This window comes from Capricornis sumatraensis, chromosome 3 (assembly GCF_032405125.1).
Source record: "Capricornis sumatraensis isolate serow.1 chromosome 3, serow.2, whole genome shotgun sequence".
NCBI lineage: Eukaryota > Metazoa > Chordata > Mammalia > Artiodactyla > Bovidae > Capricornis > Capricornis sumatraensis.
The window spans coordinates 22,342,194-22,361,115 of record NC_091071.1 but is presented as its reverse complement, the minus strand read 5'-3'; the positions used below and the strand labels follow the sequence as shown (position 1 = coordinate 22,361,115).

Genomic DNA, 18,922 nt, shown 5'->3' with positions numbered 1-18,922 from the left:
GTCATCCCAAATTGACTATCTCTTCCTCCCATTCTTACCACCTGGCAACCATAAGTTCATTCTCAAAGTCTGGGAGTCTGTTTCTAGTTTGTAAATAAGTTCATTTCTATCATTTCTTTTTAGATTCCACATACAAGGGATACCATATGATATTTCTCCTTCTCTGTCTGACTTCATGCAATATAACAATCTCTAGGTCCATCTCTGTTGCTGCAAATGGTATTACTTCATTATTTTCACTATCTTTAAAGTGCATGATTTAAAAACGTAATTTAATATAGTAACTCAACTGGTAAAGCATCCACCTGCAAAGCAGGAGACCCCAGTTCCATTCCTAGGTTGGGTAGATCCCCTGGAGAAGGGATACCCACTCCAGTATTCTTGGGCTTCCCTGGTTGCTCAGACAGGAAAGAATCCGCCTGCAGTACAGGAGATCTGGGTTTGATCCCTGGATTGGGAAGATCCGCTGGAGGAGGACATGGCAACCCACTCCAGTATTGTTGCCTGGAGAATCCCCATGGACAGAGGTGCCTGGCGGGCTACAGTCCATGAGGTCACAAAGAGTTGGACATGACTGAGCAACTAAGCACAGCACATATCAGAGAAATTGTCCAGAAAACCTAGGCCCAGAATTTCAGTATAATGTTAAAAAGAAATAAGATTAGGAATCAGATTAATTTTTAAAAATTATGTTTTATCAGAATTAAGACAGTAAAATAATGTTATTGTCTTTTATTAGATTAACTGAGTTTCTAAGCACCTGAAGAAAATTATTTTAGTATTTCCTGTGCAGAATTTGTGAAGAATGTGCCTTTGTCTGTGGAATCAGAGTTTATGAGACCTCTTTGTTGATGTTTCTAAGGGTTAACTCTCTGCACAAACATACTAAAAAAATACAAAACAAAACACTATTCTACCAAAACATGCCTAAATAGTAAACTGTTAGCAAAGTATCGAATTATAACTTTTTCTAGCTGGTACCTAGTCATTTAACCTGTTATTCAGTTCCTCATTTGTATTATTTTGAGAATTAAATAAGTATATGTAAAAGACTTAATAATACTATACCTGGCACTAAATAAGTGCCCAGAATATAATGGCAGCTATTATTATTTATCCTTCCTTCCCCCTCTAGATTTATGAGTGATAGGGAAGCAATATTTATTTTGAGCACCCTTTATTCTAATGTTAAGGTTTTAAAGTAGAGGTTAAGACAAAATCATATTTTTCTGAACCCAAACACTTGAGATTCTGTTTGGAAAGTGAGAAAGCTGCCAAATGTCTACTCTACTTGTGCAGTGGCAAGAAGATTGAATTTCTAGTTTGTTTCCTGCCTCAAGTGCTTGCTTTCAGTTCCTTTGTCTCAATATGAATATTTCTGTATTTGTTTGGAGATCCTTGTCTGACTGCAACAACTGAGAACAGCTTCCAGCAGTTTTAGTATGGCTAGCTAACTATAACTTTCTGGAAGAATATCTGGATGCAGTTGCAATTTTTAAAGCCTATCATGTTTTATGTCATTAAATTTCTTTCAGTTCTTTTCCTAAGTTGTGCCCATTCATCTTAAGAAATACACATTTTAGTTGACTATCAATAAAAATTATTATCAATTAAACTACTGGAGTTTTCCCTTATCTGTTTCAGAATATAATCATTATACCAAACACATACATGCTCATATATATATACCCATACACACAAATGTAGTTTTTCTTTATTGTGATTACTCAATTGCTTTACATAGTAGAAGTTATGATTTTTTTTATTATTATTATAATCATTTCATCAGTGTCATGGGCATCCCTGGTGGCTCAGTCAGATGGTAAAGAATCTGCCTGCAATGCAGGAGACCTGAGTTCGATCCCTGGGTCAGGAAAATCCCCTGGAGAAGGGAATGGCAACCCACGCCAGTATTCTTGCTTGAAGAATCTCATGGGCAGAGGACCCTGGTGGGCTGCAGTCCATGGGTTGGCAAAGAGTCGAACACGACTGAACAACTAACACTTTCACTTTCACATCAGTGTCATAGATAAGCTGCTGAACCCTGGTCTTTTTTTTTTTTTAATCTTATTTATTTGGCTACATTAGGTCTTAGTTGCAGATTGCAGGATCTTTCGTTGTGGCATGCAGGCTCTTTAGTTGTGATGTGGGCTTAGCTGCCCCACAGCATGTGGGGTCTTAGTCCCCTGACCAGGGATGGAAGCTGTGTCACCTGTATAAGAAGGCGGATTCTTAACCACTGGACCACCAAGGAAGTCCCCTGGACCCTGGTCTTTAAAGAGAGAGAATCCACGGCTTTCCTGGCAGTTCAGTGGTAAAGACTCTGTTCTTCAAATGCAGGGGGCCACAGCTTTGATCCTTGGTCAGGGAACTAAGATCCGTCATGCCACACATCTTGGCCAAAAAAATAGAGAGCAGATGCTGACATCAGAAGTGCATAATTAATACTTTGTAAATATCAGATGGTGGTTTTTGTTTGTTTTTAAAATAAATTGGTCATTTTTCCTGCTTCATCAAAAGACATTCTTTTTTTATTAATTTTATTTATTCATTCTTTTTTGTCTGTCTTGGGTCTTCACTGCTGCCTGGGCCCTTCTCCAGCTTTAGTGAGCGGGGGCCTCCCCTCAGCTGCGGTGCTCAGGCTTCCCATCACAGAGCAAGTGCTCTAGGGCTTGTGGGCTACAGTAGTTGCGGCTCCTGGGCTCCAGAGCATAGTCTCAATATTTGTAGCACATGGATTCATTTGTTCCATAGCACATAGAATCCTCCCGGACCAGCCACGTCTGCCGCATTGGCAGGTGGACCCTTCAGCACTGAGCCACCAGGGAATCCCCAGAAGGGTGTTTTAAACATTTCTAAAAATAACATTAAGTTGACGCATAGTTGATTAACAGTATTACTTTCAGGTGTATGCATATTGATTCAATGTTTTATAGATATGCTCTGTTAAAACTTACTACAACATAATGGCTAAAATTCCTTGTGCCAAACAGTATATCCTTGTTGCTTATCTATTTTATATAGCTGCATATAGTTTCTGCCGTCTATGGGGTTGCACAAAGTCGGACACGACTGAAGTGACTTAGCAGCAGCAGCATATAGATTTTAATCCCATACTCCTAATTTGCCCCTCTTCCCTTTGGTAACCACTAGTTTTTCTATATCCATGACTATTTCCTTTTTCAAATTACCCTTTAAAAAGTTTTTTTAAGTTATTTTTCTTTTTGGCTACACTGGGTCTTTGTTGCTGTGTGCAGGCTTTCTCTAGTTGCAGCAACCAGCAGCTGCTCTCTTGTTGTAAGGTGTGGGCTTCTCATTGTGGCGGTTTCTTTTGTTGCAGAGCAGAGCACTGACTCTAGGGCTCATGGGCCCTGTGGTTATGTCAGTAGAGCTTAGTTGCCCCACACCATGTGGAATCTTCCTAGAGCAGGAATCAAACTCATGTCCCCTGCATTGGCAGGTAGATTATTAACCAGTGGACCACCAGGGAAGTCCTAAATTACCTTTTACTATACTGAACCTCTTTCTTATAGGAATTGTTGTATATAATCTTCTTGAGGCTTCCCAGCTGGTGTTAGTGATAAAGAATCTGCCTGCCAATGCAAGAGATGCAAGAAGCTCGGATTCAATCCCTGGGTCAGGAATATTCCCTAGGAAATGGTACCCACGCCAGTTTTCTTGCCTGGAAAATTCCGTGGGCAGAGGAGCCTGGCAGGCTACAGTCCATGGGGCCACAAAGAGCAACATGACTGAGCCATTGCACCATATATATACTCTGCTTAGTCATATTTCCTTTAATTTTTCTTTTTCTAAAACTTTATTTTCCCAAAGGTGATAAATTATATTTTGTGTTCTACATTTACATTCCATTTACCATTGCATCACTACTATATATGTGAATTAGTACGTATGATCAGAGTATTACTTCCTTTACACTTTCTGTGATGCTCATGTTAGGACTTCCCTGGTGGCTTAGGCAGTAAAGCGTCAGTCTACAGTGCGGGAGACCTGGGTTTGAGCCCTGGGTTGGGAAGATCCCCTGGAGAAGGAAATGGCAATCCACTCCAGTACTATTGCCTGGAAAATCCTATGGACAAAGGAGCCTGGTAGGCTACAGTCTATGGGGTCACAAAGAGTCGGACACGACTGAGTGACTTCACTTCACTTTCATGTTTTTAAAAGTTACAAAGTACAGATTGTTTAGTGTAAATTCCTACCATTTTGAATACTTCCAAGTTCAAAAGAATTTTTTTCTCAAGGCTGTTAGATCTGTGTATGATTCATAACATGAAACAGGGTTGCCTGTTCTTTCTTAATTAAGTTGACATTGAAAGTCTTCTGGTCTTTCCTGTCTATACTTAGCTGCTCAGTCATGTCTGACTCTTTGCAACCCTGCAGACTGTAGCACGCCAGGTTCCTCTCCTGGCAAGAATACAAGAATGGGTTGCCATTTCCTCCTCCAGGGGATTTTCCCAACCCAGGGATCAAACTCAGGTCTCCTGTATCGCAGGCAGATTCTTCCCTGTCTGATCCATCAGGGAAGCCCCTTATCTGTCTAGGGGAAAAATATCTAACATAGTTTAATGTCATATAGATTATCATAGATCTTACAATTCGGGAAAATTCTCCTTTCTTCAATCTCCTTTCCAGTTTTAAAGCTTTTACCTTTCCTTTCAGTGTGCCACCAAAATGTAGTTTGGTAATCAGTTGATTTGAATTTTAGACACTAAAATCTTCTGGACAGAAAATGCTATTGTGTTCTTAAGGGCTTTTCATCAGTTATTTGGACCTCTCATAGAAATTTTGAAATCACTGGATTGTTAAACAGCTTCACACAAAAATTAATGTTTGGCTATAAAAACCTTTTTCTCAGATTCCTTCCCCATAAACCCATGTTTCTCTGCCCAGCCCCCCAGGTTTGGGATGTTTCCTAGCAAAATTGTTTCTAATATCCATTCTTATATTAGAAGAAATCTATTCAAAGTGTGTCACCATGTTGCTTTGTACTCCATACGGAATTCATACCGTCTGCTCAAACTTCACCCAGATTCAGAATTGGTAAGAGTGCTCTGAGCCTCACTATTCTCTTGGGTCTTTTATTTTGCAGACTTACCTGTAGATTGATTATTCACTGGGGTTCAGAACCTATCATGCATCTCTGCAGGAAAAGATTTAAATGCAGTTGTATGTGAAAATCAAAACTTTATTTTTCCAAACAGGTTAAACATGTATGTCTGTATAAAGCTAAACCAGCTAAGGCAGGTCACTGTTTTTCCACTTGAAAACTTGCTTCAAGTGTCATAACATGAATATTTCATGCATATTTCTAGTCAAATTATGCACCAGTGCCTTTCTCTTTACAATTAAGTATTTCCAGTTCAGAACTTTTTTTAAGTATTCTATTAAGCTGACAAATGGTCACAGAAGTGATTCAGACTTAGTTTATTCCATTCTTTACAAAGTATTTTTTACCTACTCTAGGATAAGATGCAATAAAGACTCAGTTTTAGTGAAAGCTACAAACAAACAGTTAATTGGAATTCAGTAAGAAGAGTGCTAAAATAGTGGTAAAGGCATATTGCTGTGGGAGCACACTGGAGTACCTCTAACTCAGGCTTGAAATGTTAGAAATGGCTAGCAACACAGAAGAGTGACATCCAAAGAATAAGTTGATCTAAAGAATAAGTTGACCAGAGAAGGGAAGGATGTATGAGTGTTCCAGATAGGAGGAAAAGCAAGTTTAGTCTCAGAAGTTTGTTTTGTTTGTTTTAGAGTTGTATGTGGGGAACCTGAAAGCTCAGTGTGCCTGATTACTGTAGTTTGAAGGGAAGAGTAGTGTCAAAGGATGATGGGGAAATAGGGACTAGATCATGAAGAGCTTATTTTTTCCATCTCTTTCTTTAAAGAAAAAAAAAAGATTTATTGAGATATTTTACATGCTACATAGTACATCCCTTTAAAGTGTACAATTTTTAGTAAATTCAGTGTTGTACAACCATCACCAGTCAGCTTTAGAACATTTTTGTCACCTCAGAAAGAAACCCTATGCCCTTCAACTATCACCACCCTCTCAAATATTCCAGCCTTAACCTATTCTGCAAGTTTTATGTAAATGGAATCATATAACCGTTTTGTGACTGGCTTCTTTCCCTTAGTATGTTTTCAAGGTTTATCCAATGTCATAACGTGTATCAGTATTTCATTTCTTTTTATGGCCAAGTAATGTTCCATTGTATAGATAAACTTCATTTTGTTCAGTAATTCATCAATTGATGAGTGTTTGGGTTATTTCTACTTTTTGTGGCTATTATGAATGATGCTGCTATGAACACTAACATACACATTTTTATGTGGACATACGTTTTCAGTTCTCTTGCTTTCCTAGGAGTGAAATTACTTGATCATATCTTCAACTTTATGTGGAACTGACAGGCTGTTTTCCAAAGTGGTGTCACCAATGTACATTTCTACCAACAATGTATGAGGATTCTAATTTCTCTGCATTTCACCAATACTTGTTACTTGTGTTTTTGATTATAGCCATTATAGTGGATATGAACTAGTTTCTCATTGTGCTTTTGATTTCCATTTCCCTGATGACTAATAATGGTAAGCATTTTTCATACGCTTTTGGCCATTTCTATTCTGTCTTTGGAAAAATGTCTGATCCTCTGCCCATTTTTATATTGAATTATCTTTTTATTATTGAGTTATAAAAGATAATTATTAGACATATGACTTGAAAATATTTTCCTCTGTCCTGTGGGTTATCTTTTTCACTTTCTTCATGGAATCCTTTGATGCACAGATGTTTTTAACTTTGAAGTCCATTCTATCTGCTGTTTGTTTTATTGCTTGTGCTTTTGATGTCATATCTAAGACTCCACTGTCATGAAGGTCTTTTCCTGAGTTTTCGTCTCAGAGATTTAGCTGTTACATTCAGATTTCTTTTCAATTTTGAGTTAATTTTTGTAAATGGTGTGAAGCAAGAGTCTGCATTTATTTTTTCACATATGTCCCATCACCACTTGTTGAAAAGACTATTCTTTCTTCCCTGAATAGTCTTGGCACTGTTGTTAAAAATCAATTGGCCATAAATGTGAGTGTTTATTTTGGGACTCAGTTCTACTCCATTGATCTCTGTCTGTCCTTGTGCCATTGTTACAGTCTTGATTACTGTAGTTTTATAGTAAATTTTGAAGTCAAGAGTGTATCTTTGAACTTTGTTCTTTTTCAAGATGTTTGTGACCATTTGTAGGTCCCTTATATTTCCATATAAATTTTAGGGTCATCTTGTTGATTGTTAAAACAGAAAACAAAAAACCCATCGGGGATTATGATAAAGAGCACATTGAATCTATAAATCAGTTGGGGAACTATTATCTAGTAAGTCTTCCAGTCCATGGGTATGGGATATCTTCAGTTCAGTCGCTCAGTCATGTCCGACTGTTTGCGACCCCATGAATCGCAGCACGCCAGGCCTCCCTGTCCATCACCAATTACTGGAGTTCACTCAGACTCGCGTCCATCGAGTCAGTGATGCCATCCAGCCATCTCATCCTCTGTCGTCCCCTTCTCCTCCTGCCCCCAATCCCTCCCAGCATCAGAGTCTTTTCCGATGAGTCAACTCTTCGCATGTGGTGGCCAAAGTACTGGAGTTTCAGCTTCAGCATCATTCCTTCCAAAGAAATCCCAGGGCTGATCTCCTTCAGAATGGACTGGTTGGATCTCCTTGCAGTCCAAAGGACTCTCAAGAGTCTTCTCCAACACCACAGTTCAAAAGCATCAATTCTTCGGTGCTCAGCTTTCTTCACAGTCCAACTCTCACATCCGTACATGACCACAGGAAAAACCATAGCCTTGACCAGACGGACCTCTGTTGGCAAAGTAATATCTCTGCTTCTGAATATGCTGTCTAGGTTGGTCATAACTTTTCTTCCAAGGAGTAAGCGTCTTTCAATTTCATGGCTGCAGTCACCATCTGCAGTGATTTTGGAGCCCCCCAAAATAAAGTCTGACACTGTTTCCACCGTTTCCCCATCTGTTTCCCATGAAGTGATGGGACCAGATGCCATGATCTTCGTTTACTGAATGTTGAGCTTGAAGCCAACTTTTTCACTCTCCTCTTTCACTTTCATCAAGAGGCTTTTGAGTTCCTCTTCACTTCCTGCCATAATGGTGGTGTCATCTGCATATCTGAGGTTATTGATATTTCTCCCGCCAAACTTGATTCCAGCTTGTGCTTCTTCCAGCCCAGCATTTCTCATGATGTACTCTGCATATAAGTTAAATAAGCAGGGTGACAATATACAGCCTTGACGTACTCCTTTTCCTATTTGGAACCAGTCTGTTGTTCCATGTCCAGTTCTAACTGTTGCTTCCTGACCTGCATATAGGTTTCTCAAGAGGCATGTCAGGTGGTCTGGTATTCCCATATCTTTCAGAATTTTCCACAGTTTATTGTGATCCACACAGTCAAGGGCTTTGGCATAGTCCATAAAGCAGAAATAGATGTTTTTCTGGAACTCTCTTGATTTTTCGATGATCCAGCGGATGTTGGCAATTTGATCTCTGGATATCTTACTATCTATTTAAAACTTTGTTAATTTCAGCAACATTTTGTAGTGTTCAGTGTAAAAGAGTTCTGGTTAAAAAAATGTTTTAGTGGCTGACCTCAAGTTTGTAGCTAATCCAGTTCAGTTTAGTTCAGTCGCTCAGTCTTGTCCAACTCTTTGCAACCCCACGAATCACAGCACGCCAGGCCTCCCTGTCCATCACCATCTCCCGGAGTTCACTCAAACTCATGTCCATCGAGTCAGTGATGCCATCCAGCCATCTCATCTTCTGTCGTCCCCTTCTCCTTCTGCCCTTATTATAGAGTATTAAATTCCCAGTTCCTCCTTGCAACATCACTGTCATTCACTTCACTGACTACATTGTTTCTGTTATTACTTTGCACAAACTGTTTTCTTTCTCTCTTTTTTTTTTCCCTTTTGTCTGTGCTGGGTCGTGCCGGGACTTCGCTAGCTGCAGAGCAGAGGCTGTAGAGTTCCTAGGCTTCAGCCGTTGTGGTGTGGGGGCTTAGTTGCCGCATGGCATGTGGCTCTTAGTTCTCTGACCAGGGATCTAACCTGCATCCCCTGCCTTGGAAAGCGGATTCTTAACCACTGGACCACCAAGGAAGACTCTTGTATGTTTTTTGATACTTATCCTGCTTGATTTTCTGAGTTTCCTATATCTGTGGTTGCCACTTGTCACTAACTTTGGGAAATTCTTGGTCATTACTTCAGATGTTTCTTTTGTTCCTTTTTCTCTTTCTTCTCCTTCTGTGTTCTCACTATTCTATGTTATATCTTTTGTCATTGTCTCACAGCTCTTAGATATTCTATCTTTTTCATTCTCTTTTCTCCTTGCAGTTCAAGCATTTTCTATAGACATTTCCAGCTTGCTGATTCTTTCTTCAGCTGTGTCTACTGTATTGATGAGCCCATCAGAGACAGTCTTCATTTCTGTTTCAGGGTTTTTTATTTTATTTATTTTTGGCTGTGCTGGGTCTTCATTGCTGCTCCAGCTTTTCTCTAGTTGCAGTGCCAGGCTTCTTGTTGTGGTGGTCTTCTAGCTGTGGAGCATGAACTCTAGGCACTTGGGCTTCAATAGTTGTCGTCATCCTGTGTCCCCAATTCTCTGATGGATCTAAGAAAAGTTGTTGACATTGAGTTTGTCACTTTCTTGTTCTGTGGGCAAGAGTGACAACGTCTAAGTTCTGTACATACAGGTCTAGAAACCAGAAGTTAACCATTTGTTTTGTTAAGTTTGTTCTTTAGTGTTTTGTTCTTTTTGCTGTTACTGTAAATGCAATCATTACCTTCTTAATTTTCAGATTGTTCATTACTAGTATATGGGAACACAATTTTTATATATTGATATTATATCCTACAATCGTTTTACAGTCATTTATTCTAATAGTATTTCCACAAATTTATTTTTCTTGCCCAGTTGCCTTAGCTAAACAGTGCTGAATAGAAGCAGCAAGAATAGATATCCTTGTCTTATTCCTGATCTTATGCAGAAATATTCATTCAGTCTTTCTCCATTAAGTATGCTAACACTGATATATGTACATATATCCTACTGTTATATTTATAATATACATGTATGATATTTATCAGGTTGAAGAAGTTCATTTCTATTCCTAGTCTATTTCTATTCTATATCTACATTTTTGCAAAACTGTAGTATCATATCACAACTAGATTATTGACATTGATGTGTTCCACAGATCTTATCTGTATTTCCTTACTTTTACTTGTAGTCACTTGTGTTTATGTATTAATAAGTTCTGTACAGTTTTATCACCTGTGTAGTTTCATGTGTCCATGTGCTAGATTTAAGAGGAAAACCAAAAGAAAATTTAATTTTGTGGAAAAAGATCTTGATCTTGGGGAGAAAGAGCCTTCAAGAAGAAAGAAATGGTCAGCAGTGTTACCAAAGTAAAGTTAAATTAGTTTTAAAGAGATTTTTAATGGCCTTGGTGAAACATTTTAGTGAAGTGGTAAAGTAGGAGCCTCATCCATAGTGGGTTGAGAAATGACTAGTAGGTGAAGTAAGATAGCCATGGAGATGGAATTTTGCCAGTGGAAGGGAGAGGGAGGTAGGTTAAATAGAAAAGAATGTGGGGTCTGGGGTGGGTCAGTTTTAGCTGGAGAAGAGTTGAGCTTATCTTGATGGTAATAAGGAGTCAGTAGAAAGGGAGGAGTTGAAAATGCTTCAAAGAGAAGGAATTCTTATTTATTTTTTGCTGCACTAGGTCTTGGTTGCTGCACACAGGCTTTCTCTAGTTGTGGTGAGTGGGGGCTTCTTTCTAGTTTTGGCGAGTGGGGGCTTCTCTTGTTGCAGAAAATGGGCTCTAGGCTTGCGGGCTTTAGTAGTTGTGGCACACAGGCATGTGGAATCTTCCCCAACCAGGGATCAAACCCATGTCCCCTGCATTAGCAGGGGGATTCTTAACCACTGGGCTACCAGGAAAGTCTGAGAAGGAATTCCTGTCTGAGTAAGGATCCTGATGGTACAAAGCAGAGTGGTAGACAGCATAGCAGAGGGACAGACTTCAGGAGACAAGGTACACTTTCCTTTGTGACAAAAGGAAAGGAAGTAAGGATCAAGCAGATGAAGTTAATTTCTAGATATGATGGTAAAAATTTGAGGGAGTTTACTTCCAGTGGCTTATATTTTCTTTGCAGTGTAATGGAAGGTATCATTTGTTAGGAGTGAAAAGGGGATGATAAGGTTGGAAGTTTTAGGAGAGTGGAAAAGGTTGAGATAGCCACTGTAGAGAGTGGGAGGAGAGAGTGAGCTGGGTAGAAAAGCAGGAAGATTTCTAGGTCATAATGAGGGCCTAGCTGGGCCTATGGGACATAGATTTTTTTTTTAATGATCCCAGTCTTCTGGTTATATATTTTTCCCTAGTAGAGTTCAGCAGAGTAAGTGGAGATGTGGGAAAAGGAGATCATTATGTTGATCCAGGGATGGAGTTTTCCACATGACATTGAATTGATTAAGCATAGTTGTCTAATAGACTTTTAAATCAGACATGTCTCAGTTTTAATCCTATTTTGACCACTAGTGATTTAGGCAGATTACTTATGCTTCTCTAAGCTTCAATTTCCTAATAATTAAATCAATACCTAATCATATTAATTTCCTAATCATAATAATACCTCTCTCAGTGATAAGGAATAAAAAAGACAAGTAAGTCCCTTAACACATAGTTTGGCACAGAAGTGTTAATAAATAGCAGCTTTTATTGTTACCTGTGGGCCAGTCCTGTCACTTACTAGCTGAATGATCTTAGTCAGGTTTCTTTCCTTTTTATTTGTAAAAAGGACATGATAATACTTGTTGGGAATATGCATTCAGTTGGGTATTTTTTGAAGGGAAAAAAATACAATGGCAGACATATCCTATTCAGCACTCAGTAACTTTGAGTTGAAGCAGAATCTGTAGATTTTTACAAAATTAAATTGGAAGGCTAGGTAGGAATTTTGGCCTTTGTTTTATAATTAGTAGATAGCCTCTAAAAATTAAGAAGGTAATGATTGCATTTACAATGAAAGCAAAAAGAACAATTAGCAGAGAGATAACATGAAAGTGGTGTTTTGAGAAAATTAATCAGTAATGTGATAGGATCTAAGCCGGATACCAGCTTTTCACAGAGGCCTTCCCTAACCACTCTGAGAATCTAAGATTTGCTTTCTCTTCTTCTTTAACCCCTAACCCCATATAATTTTCCAGTATTATAGTGACATTTGTGACTATCTACAATTCTTTTTTTTTCCCTTTCTCCCTCTACCAGGATATATTCTTCATGAAAAAAGGGATGTTCTTTGCCTTACTGCTGTATCCCAGTACCCAGAAGAGTGCCTTGCCCACAGAAGACATTTAGTAAATATATGGTGAATAAATGAAATAGGAGGGACTAGAAGAAGAGAGACTAGTTATTGGAATAATTTCAATAGTAGAAGATCTAGATATGGATGATAGTAGTATAAATGGAAGGAACAAACAAAAATTGAAAAGAAAGAATAATTTTTAATATATTAGAAAGGACAGAATGAGGCTAGCAACAGGGTAGTTTCATGATTTCCAAAATGGTGATTGAAGCAGTGAAAGTTTCATTATTAAGAGTGTCTGCATTCATCTCCTTTTACAACTTTTTATGTCCGATACTTAGGATAGTGACTAGCATATATAGTGATGGGCAGTAAATATTTGAATGAATGAAGAAAATCGGAAAATCAGAAAGTTACCTCTTACATGCATTGTGTGTCTGAAGTAACAGTAAGACACCCAAGCAGGTAGAAGATGAGGCTAAAATTCTGTAAAGAATTAAGGGCTTTGGGATTTACCACATTTAAGGGGGAAGATGCAACTAAACAGAAGAGGCAGCCCCAGAGACAGGAGAACACCAGGAGTATGGTTTCAGGATGGCAAAGACAGAGCCAGGAAGAAGGAGCTGCCAGTGTCACAAGCTACAGAAAAGCTAAAGAAAATGAGGACTGGAGAAGATCTTTGGATTTAGAAACTGAGAGGACAAGAATGATCTTGGAAAGAACAACCTACGTAGAGCAATTAAGTGAAAATCATGTTACAGGGGGTGTGAGGAATGAGTTGAGATAAATCACCCCTCCTCCCCACCTCCCAGAGCTAAAGGAAGAGAAGTGGTGGTACAGTGAATAAGAATCCTGCCAGTGCAGGGGATGAGGGTTTGATGCCTGGTCTGGGAGGATTCCACAAGGCTCAGCGCACCTAAGCCCATGTGCTCCAACTACTGGAGCCTGCTCACTCTTGAGCCTGCAGCCACAACTACTAAGCCCATGTGCTGCATCTACTGGAGTCCACTCATGTGCCTAGAGCCTGTCCTCCACAACAAGGAAGCCACTGCAGTGAGAAGCCTGTGTACCGTAGAAAAGACTAGCTCTGGCTCATTGCAACTAGAGAGAGCGCAACTAAAAATAAATAACTAATTTTTAAAATGAAGAGAGACAGTGTGGCAGTCTGCAATCTGAATAGTCATTTAAAAGAAGTATAGTTTGTTTTGTTTTTTATTTAAAAACATAAACATTACATTTGTAGAGAGAAGAAAGATCCACAGTCTGAGACAGTTATCAAATTTTAATGTGCATAAGCACAACAAGAGATTTTACTGGGACTTCCCTGGTGGTCCGGTGGTTAAGACTCTGCACTTTGACTGCAGGGGGCACGGATTTGATCCACTGTTCCTTGGTCAGGGAACTAAGATTCCACTTGCCTCATGGCCAAAAAAAAGAGGATTTTCTTTAAAATGTGCCATATAAGGAGAATCTGATTCACTAGGTCTGACAACCAGATAATCAGCATTTTAAAACAAGTACCCTCTCCTCGTACTTTCCTGATGGCTCAGCAGTAAAGAGTCCACCTGCCAATGCAGGAGACGTGGGTCTGATCCCCGGGTCAGGAAGATCCCGTGGAGAAGGATATGGCAACCCACGCCAGTATTTTTTGCCTGGGAAATCCCATGGACAGAGGAGCCTGGCAGGCTACAGTCCACGGGGTCTCCAAAGAGTCAGACATCACTTAGCAACTAAAGAACAATGACAGCAAACCCCCTCTACACCCCCCAAGATGCATACATACACCATTAAAGAGATGCTGATATGGTTAAATACTAAGACACTCTGGTCCAGGAGGCAGCTGAAGTCAAAAGAAAGGGTGGGAAGGAAATCAGGTAAAGGTTAAGCTTAAAGAGATGGGAATACCAGACCGCTTTACCTGCCTGCTGAGAAACCTGTATGCATGTCAAGAAGCAACAGTTTGAAATAGACATGGAACAACGGACTGGCTCAAAATTGGGAAAGGAGTACGTCAAGGCTGTATATTGTCACCCTGCTTATTTAATTTATATGCAGAGTACCTCATGCAAAATGTCAGGCTGGATGAAGCACAAGCTGGAATCAAGATTGCTGCCAGGAGAAATACCAATAACCTCAGATATACAGATGACACCACCCTTATCGCAGAAAGCAGAGGAACTAAAGAGCCTCTTGATGAAGGTCAAAGAGGAGAGTAAAAAAGCTGGCTTAAAACTCAACATTCAGAAAACTAAGATCATGGTATCCGGTCCCATCACTTCCTGGCAAATAGATGGGAAAACAGTGGAAACAGTGACAGACTTCTTGGGCTCCAAAATTACTGCAGATGGTGACTGCAGCCCCAAAATTAAAAGATGCTTGCTCCTTGGAAGTAAAGCTATGACAAACCTAGACAGGGTATTAAAAAGCAGAGACATTCTTTTGCCAACAAAGGTCTGTCTGGTCAAAGCTATGGTTTTTCCATTAGTAATGTATGGATGTGCGAGTTAGACCAGAAAGAAGGCTGAATGCCAGAAAATTGATGCTTTTGAACTGTGATGTTGGAGAAGACTCTTGAGAGGCCCTTGGACTGCAAGGAGATCAAACCAGTCAATCCTAAAGGAAATCAACCCTGAATATTCATTGGAAGGACTGATGCTGAAGCTTCAATACTTCAGCCACCTGATGCAAAGATCTGACTATTAGAAAAGACCCTGATGCCGGGAAAGATTGAGGGCAGGAGGAGAAGGGGACAACAGAGGACAAGATGGTTGGATGGCATCCCTGACTCAATGGACATGAGTTTGAGCAAGCTCTGGGAGATGGTGATGGACAGGAAGCCTGGCATGCTGCAGTCCATGGGGTTGCAGAGTTAGACAGGACAGAGTGACTGAACAACAGCAAAGCTTTGGGAGGGAGGGGTTCATCTCCTTTCAAAGAAATAGGAAGTTACATCAACTATGCATCAATTAAAAGATCACTATGAAAATTACTCTTAAGCTCTTAAAACAACAGCAACAATAACAAAAACACACAGGAAGAGGTAGTATAGAGAAATTCTGAGATTATGCACTGAGCTTCAAAGATGTTTTCAGGTGAAAACGAGGGCAAATGTGGTTGCTTCATTTACATGACCTTGGGTTTTTTTTTACCTTTAAGTGAAAAGAAAGTTTATCTACTCTGGCCAGGCATAAGAGAATTTGAGAAGAATGGAAAGGTCCAAAACAGCTGCTCTGGGAGATGCAACAGACTCACCAAGGAGAAATTTAAGCCCCTCTGAGGAGCATTCTCCTTGGAAGAAAAGTTATGACCAACCTAGATAGCATATTGAAGAGCAGAGACATTACTTTGCCAACCAAAGGTCCCGTCTAGTCAAGGCTGTGGCTTTTCCAGTAGTCATGTATGGATGTGAGAGTTGGACTGTGAAGAAGGCTGAGCACTGAAGAATTGATGCTTTTGAACTGTGGTGTTGGAGAAGACTCTTGAGAGTCCCTTGGACTGCAAGGAGATACAATCAGTCCATTCTGAAGGAGATCAGCCCTGGGATTTCTTTGGAAGGAATGATGCTAAAGCTGAAACTCCAGTACTTTGGCCACCTCATGTGAAGAGTTGACTCATCAGAAAAGACCCTGATGCTGGGAGGGATTGGGGGCAGGAGGAGAAGGGGACGACAGAGGATGAGATAGCTGGATGGCATCACTGACTCGATGGACATGAGTCTGAGTGAACTCCAGGAGTTGGTGATGGACAGGGAGGCCTGGCGTGCTGCAATTCATGGGGTCGCAAAGAGTCGGACATGACTGAGCGACTGAACTGAACTGAGGACCATTGGGCTTCATTGCGTAAAGACACACTCAGTGCAGGAGACACAGGAGATGTGGGTTCAGTCCCTGGTCAGGAAGATACCCTGAAGGAGGGAATGGCAACCCACTCCAGTATCCTTGGCTGAAAAATTCCATGGACAGAGGAGACTGGCCGGATACAGTCTGCTACTGCTGCTAAGTTGCTTCAGTCGTGTCCTACTCTGTGTGACCCCAGAGACGGCCGCCCACCAGGCTCCCCCGTCCCTGGGATTCTCCAGGCAAGAGTACTGGGGTGGGATGCCATTGCCTTCTCCAGGATACAGTCTAAAGGATCACAAAGAGTTGGATACCACTGAGCGACTAAACATGCATGCACAAGCAGCATTAGGCTTCTGACTGGTGGACCTGACAGTTTTCAAAGTAAGAAATAATCCTAAAAGCATGTTTCTTCTCTTGATAATTCATCACGACTCTGTCATCTGGAGATTTACTTACAACTTTTTTTAATGCTTTTAACCTATCTCACTTCATGGAATAATAAACTGCATATACAGAGTATTTTATAAGTATTTAAAATTTGCCTCTCAACTCAAAAGATAGTTCCTGTACAATTTTCATTCATAATTACATTCATTTTCTCCATACTCAAGTTTTTATGGACTTTGATCACAGTTCCTATGGTGCTTGCTGTCATTTTACACATGGAGGGTCTTTATTTTTACCTGAGCACCAGAAGTTACCAAGTAAATGTAGGGCCCTTGCTCAGGGCAAAGGAAACCAATCTGCTCAGCTTTCTCTAGATTTGGATACGTAGGAATCAGTTGAAACTAAGTGGGAGGAACACCTAGGCACTATGCTGTTTATACTCTATTTAACTTACTAAATACTTTTAGCAACCCTGTATTAATTTGTGCATGCATGCCTGCTCAATCACTTAATAGTTCATGTCTTACTCTTTGCAACCCCATAGACTGTAGCCTGCCAGGCTTCTCTGTCCATGGGATTCTCCAGGCAAGAATACTGAGTGGGTTGTCAGTTCCTCCCTCAAAGGATCTTCCTCACCCAGGGATTGAACCTGAGTCTCTTGCATTGGCAGGCAGATGCTTTACCACTGAGCCACCTGGGAAGCCCATGTAGATAATAGAAGATCTCTATTTACAAATGAGGAGATAGCCTAAGATGCCTCGATTGCCTCAAATATGTATTCAGTTGAGGTAGGTCTGAGAAATTCTGAAATATCAATTGTCTAAAAATAGTTGTATAGAATGTAACCCTTGAAAGGGTTTAGTTACCTATTCCCCAAGTTAGGTAGCTAGAAGTGTCTTGTTTGTATGAAACATCTTCTCAGTGTTAATAACTAATTTATTAAGCACTTCTGTGTATCACACATTGTTCTAAGCTTTTTATAATATTAAACTCATTTAATCTGCAGTAGCCTGTAAGATCGGAGAAGGCAATGGCACCCGACTCCAGTACTCTTGCCTAGAGAAGCCCATGGACGGAGGAGCCTGGTGGGCTGCAGTCCATGGGGTCGCTAAGAGTCAGACACGACTGAGCGACTTCACTTTCACTTTTCACTTTCATGCATTGGAGAAGGAAATGGCAACCCACTCCATTGTTCTTGCCTGGAGAATCCCAGGGACGGGGGAGCCTGGTGGGCTGCTGTCTATGGGGTCGCACAGAGTCGGACATGACTGAAGTGACTTAGCAGTAGCAGCAGCAGCCTGTAAGATAGGTACTGTTTATCATCTCCATTTTACAGATGAAGAAAGTGAGATAGAGAGGATAAGTTACTTTTCCGAAGCTGCAGAGCTAGTAAGTGACAGTACCCCAAACAGACTTACTATGGCTTACTATGCTATTAGCCAGTATCCTGTGCTGCCCTTCACTGGCCCTCATGTTAAATAAGGATAGCTTTCAAACAGCTTAACAAGTTATTCTGCATTATCTGATGAACTTATGTTTAATAGCAATAATATAACTAAGTGAAAGGAAAGAATCTGGTGTTTACTGTAACCTCTTATCACACAGTCAAGATTCTGTCTATCATCTGTAGTTAATTCATAGTGTGAAGTTTGGGTATTTGAGAAAAATGCAGCATAGTTTCTCATGACACTTTACCAGAGTGGGAAGGCATAAGAAGAATAGTATTTGTTTTGTTTTCGTATTTTTTATCTCCCCTTGTGGCTTGCAGGATCTTAGATCCCAGGCCAGAGATTAAACCCAGGCCACAGCAGTGAAACCTCCAAGTCATAACCACTGGACCACCAGAGGATTCCCAGAAGAACAATATTTGGACTAGATTTCCCATGATATTTGTATTGGGTTGGCCAAAAAGCTCATTGTTCATTTGTGTTTTCCCATAAGATGTTATAAATAAATTGTATTGAATTCTCTAATGTTGGCTGTGGTCATTGGTGGGTAGTATAATATTTGGTAACTGACAAAAAAGAATCCACTTCATGGCTCACAGCCTTGTCATGGTGAAGGGCCTTGCATAGCTCAGTGAAGCTATGAGCCTTGCCCTGCAGGGCCACCCAAGACATACAGGTCATAGTGAAGAGTTCTGACAAAAAATGTGGTCCATTGGAGAAGGAAATGACAACCCACTCCAGTATTCTTGCCATGGGAACCCCGTGAATAGTAAAAAGAGGCAAAAAAAATACGACACTGGAAAATGTGCCCCCCACTCCCGACCCAGGTTGGAAAGTGTCCAGTGTGCTACTGGGGAAG

The 18,922-nt window shown here is 40.3% G+C and overlaps 1 protein-coding gene across 1 annotated transcript in view; it reads left to right on the top strand.

Moving 5' to 3' along the window:
* MOSMO (modulator of smoothened) overlaps positions 1-18,922 on the top strand; it is a 73,542-nt gene that overhangs the window by 24,035 nt on the left and 30,585 nt on the right. The window lies entirely within an intron of this gene.